Source organism: Marmota flaviventris, chromosome 18 (genome assembly GCF_047511675.1).
Source record: "Marmota flaviventris isolate mMarFla1 chromosome 18, mMarFla1.hap1, whole genome shotgun sequence".
Classification (NCBI taxonomy): Eukaryota; Metazoa; Chordata; class Mammalia; order Rodentia; family Sciuridae; genus Marmota; species Marmota flaviventris.
Window position 1 is genome coordinate 6364366 of NC_092515.1, and position 4911 is coordinate 6369276.

A 4911-nucleotide genomic window follows, 5' to 3' on the forward strand; every position below is an offset into this window, starting at 1 on the left:
GGAGGTGGTTTCTAAAAGGGAAATGGTGAATTCAGGGCATACTTTCAGTGCCCTACTCTAAAGCCTTGCCCCATCTAGAACTGTCGTGGGGCCTATAACCCATTTCTTGGGAAAGGATGGGAATAAACTGAGCCAGGTGTACAGACCTCACTTCCCTTCAACAGCGTGAGCCCAACCTTTACTGTTTGGGTGGGCATTTTGTTAGGATGAAGTTTAATGTCTAAACTTTAATGTCTTTGGAGAGTTCTAGAACTGCACTGTTCAGAAGGGTGGCCAGAAGCTACATGGAGCTATTTAACTTAAGACCAAAAATCAGGAACACCAGCAATATTTTAAGAGTTCAATAATCACACCTAATTAGTGGCTATCCTGTTATGGGAGCAAATGTACATCCCTATCGGAAAGAAACCAGAGAGGCAGGCAGAGTGAGGAGGGACCGGGGACAGAAAGCTTTACTGGACAGTACTGTTCTACAACTTTCCAAGACCTTGGAAACAGGCAAATACTACAAATGGTGTGCACCCCCCCACCCGCCACAATCTATATTGAGAAAGGTCTTTTGGCTGGAAGAGCAAGGCAGACAGGTGGATAGAATGATATCAGGCAAGTTTTCAGTTCCAGAAAGTTCCCAATGGGTTTGACGTCTGAATCTAAGCCCCAAGTCCATCTTGGGACTCATGTGGAACATCCTATCTGAGCCTCTTTTGGTCTGTGGGGGACAGGAGGTGGAAATACAGAATGTCTTTAGGTCACACTAAGCAAGTGGTCTTCAGATTTGTAAATCTAAAGCTAATCTGTGTCTTGACCACCACATCCAATCTAAGACCCTCAATCCTGCCCCAGATTTGCTGACTTGGAAGGCTGGAGCCAAGAGACCACCAGCCACCCACCTCCCAACCGTCTCTGACTGAAAATCTTTGAACCCCAACACCTACACATTATAACAGGCCAGAAACCTCCTCCGAGATGTCCACCTGCCCTAGAACTTAGGCCTTTACCTGCCGCCTGCCATTAGTCAGCAACCTGTTGCCCTGGTCCCTGATCTCTAAATAGCTCATTCCCAATGCAGAACCTGCCTTGTGGTACAGATACAGTATGGCCTGGCACAGCCTCAGGGGCCAGGCTCCCTGCATTCAAATCCAGCTCTGACTAGAGATGAAGCCCGCTAGTAGAGTGCTTGCCTAGCAAGTGAGGCCCTGGGTTCCAGCACTACCAAAAACAACAAATCCAGCTCAGGATCCTCTATGAAATGGGGGTGACCACATAGCTGCTCTGCAGGGTGGGTGAAAGGCTGAGATGATCACAAAGCGGGAAGGATCTCGGCACCTGGTCCACACTAAGTGCTCATGTTTGATGACCATAGCCCACTGTTCTCTGTTCTGCCCCAGAACCATGAATGTCCCTCTGTATTCCAGATTAGAACACTGATTAGTGAATATCCCTTTCCGGGTTTCATTATCACAGAATCCTTGGCCTGTATTCAACCTTCCGCCCTGGGACTAAGCGTGGCTCAGCTGTATTGTGCTAGGTTCACTCCCCGCCTCTCTAAGAAGGGGCCCAACCCTGCTGGGTGGGGGAATGTGAACTACAGGAGGAAACATTTCTCTCAGTTTTTAGACAAGGTCTGACACTTCTACCTCAGCCCTAGTTGGGGGTCCTTTGCCAACTTCTTTCCCCCAGGGTCCCATTATTGACACTCCCCAGTAGATCTGAATCTTTCCTGTGTTGTTGAATTCCTTCCAGACACCCACCTTCCTACAGGACCAAGATGCACATTGAGAAGGTGACAAGTTCTTGTTTGTGGCCAGATAAAGGTTCAAAAAGACAACTGGCAGGCCATTTTTGGAAGGTTCATGGTTAATGCCATTCTAAAAACTTGAGACAATACTGAACAGGCTGGCATGTCCCTAGGCATGTGTTGGTGCTGAGTTCCTCTGTAAGGTTCCTGCCCTCCCATGCATTTTGGCGAACCCTGACAATGATTTTTAAGTCTCTCCCATTTTGATGTCCTTGTCCTTATTCATCTTTCCTGCCTGCCTTTTCTTTCTTTCATGTCTTAGACCTCTGCCAAGCCTCCTGGGTTCTCCTGCCATGGAGAGCAGGAGCTGTGCACCATCCTAGGTGCTTCAAAGCACTTCATCTTCCCAGTGACAGTAGCCCATTTTACACAAAACAAAGTTGAGGATGGGAGCTGTTAGCCAACTTGCTTGGCGGCAGCCAGTATTCAAATTTGGGCAGTTGGGTTCCAAAGGCCAGCGAATGTTTTGCTACTGCTAAAGGAATAAATGATCCTTGCTCCATCAATCACCTTCAAGATACTCCGTCCACTTTGCCTGATCTCTGGACAATGCCAATCCTGGTGCCTTTGGCCCATTTGAGAGCCTAATCCAGAAACTGAAGTGTGTCACTTGCCATCAGTGGCTGCACTTTCACATGCTAAAGGCCACAGTTCAAGGACACCAGTAGTCCACCCTCAGTCCTCAGTGATTCTCTAGGAAGTTCATGGTCCATCAGTGACTCTCCCATTGCAGTTCTTGAATGCTGCTGTCCATCCTGCATTCTGAAGACCCAGGTTCTGAAATCTGCAATGTGATCACGTAGACAACACCAAGGTTCTAGAACTGCAAGAGTTCTTCCTCAGTTCATTTGGAAGGGAACCTAGGACATTGATGTCTCCATCCTGCCTCAGAACATGTCTGGAACACCTGTGGTCTGAATTGAAAATGAGCACCCAGGTTCTAGAATGACAGCCTGTTCACTACTTTGTAGACTGGGTTTTACAGTACTGCCAGTTGATTTCAAAATTCTGACATTCCTGTCTTTATGTTGCCCAGGTTGGCCAGGAACTTGCCATCCTCATGCCTCGTCTGCCAGGTAGCAGAGATTACGGTAATGTACCATTGCATCCAGCTAGGATTTTATTTAAAAGTGGATTCTGGCTGAGCATGGTGGCACATGATTATAATCCCAGTGACTAGGTAGGCTGAGGCAAGAAGATCACAGATTTTTTATGTAAGCCTGGGCAATTTACTGAGACCTTGTCTCAAAATATTAAAAAAAAAATTAAGAGAACCAAAAGGGCTGGGACTACAGCTCCATTGTAGAGGTCCTAGGCAACCCTAGGACCTCTACAATGGAGACATCAATCTGTAGTACCAGGAGAAAAAAAAAGACGTGGAGCCAAATATGTGAATTTGAGGTCAGCCTTAGCAATTTAGTGAGGCCCTGTCTCAAAATACAAAGGGCTGGGGATATGGCTCAGTGGCAAAGCACCCCTGGGGTCAATCCTGGGTGTGGGGTATGGCCAAATGAAGAGTACTTGCCTAGCCATCGTGAGGCCCAGGTTTGTTCTCCAGCAACAGCACCATTAAAAACAAAATGAAGAGCTGGTTCTGACACAGTAGATCTGAGCCTTCATCTCCATCAGCTTTTTGGGGACACCAAAGTAATGGCTATACTTTGAATAGCAAGGTTTAACAATGCAGGACTTCATCCACAAATGTAGACCAGTCTCTAGAAATTGCAAGCCCACCCCGGGACCTTGGTGTTTAAGAGTTCTGAAACAGAGTCATCCTCAAATTAGAAAGTAAGAAAAAGTTTGCTAGTTCCTGAAGTCACTGCAGTAACTTAAAAATACATTTTAAGGGCTGGGGATACAGCTCAATTGATAGAGTGCTTGTCTCGCATGCACAAGGCCCTGGGTTCAATCCCCAGCACCAAAAAAAAAAAAAAAAAAATTGAATTCACAACTGGGCGTGGTGGTGTATACCTGTAATTCCAGCAGCTGTGGAGGCTGAGACAGAAAGATCACAAATTCCAGGCGAGCCTCAGCAACTCAGACCCTAAACTTAGCAAGATCCTGTCTCAAAATAAACAATAAAAAGGGTTGAGTCTGTAGCTAAGTAGTAAAATGCCCTGTGGTAAGTCTCCAGTACCAAAAAGAAGGAAGGAAAAAAAAAAAAAAAAGGAAGAAAAAAATTCATGTACTTTCCCCTTCAAAACATGGTGTTTTCTCTTGGGGCTAGGGTTGTGGCTCAGTAGTAGAGCACTCACCCAGCATGTTTGAGGCCCTAGGTTCAATCCTCAGCATCTCATAAAAATAAGTAAGTCAAATAAAGGTATTATGTCAAACTACAACTAAAAAAATTAAAAAAAAAAAAAAAAAAAAAACATGGTGTTTTCTCAGCAACTCAGGAGGATGAGTCAGGAGGAGCATAAGTTTGAAGCCAGCCTCAACAATTTAGGGAGACCTTATCTCAAAATAAAAAATAAAAAGTGTTAGATTTATAGCTCAGTGGTAAAGCAGCCCTGGGTCCAATCCCCAGTACCAGAAAGTAAAAAAACGAGTTTAAAAAAAGAAAAAGTGAAGTTTAATTCCCCTCTCATTGAGTATACATATGCTGAATCTCAAGACTGCTCTAGCAGAGTGTAGCCAAAATGTTGGGATATGATATCTGAGATTAGGAGTTTAGAATCTGGTGGCCTCCTCCGGCTCTCTCTTGGATCACTCCTTCTGTGGGAACATAAGCCACCATGTTGTAAGGATGCTCAAGTAGCTCCACGATGGGGGCTCAATGGCAAGGAACTGAGAACTCCAGCCACAGTCACCCTGCAAGTGGATCCTGCAGCTAAAAGCCTTCAGAGGGCTGCCACCCTGGCCAACATTTTGACTGTGTCCTCATGACAGACCCTAGTAGGGACTAGGCCCCAAACTCCTGATCTTGGGGAACTGAAGACGATTAGTGTTTGCTGTTTGAAGCCATTAGATTTCACACTGGGGTGGTTTGGTACACAGCCCACACCCAATACACCAACCTCAGGCGCCATTTACCTCCCAGAGTTCTTGAAAAGCCCTGTTCCAGACCCTGTGCCACCCAAAACGTCGCATGATAGAGACACTCCAGCCTACAG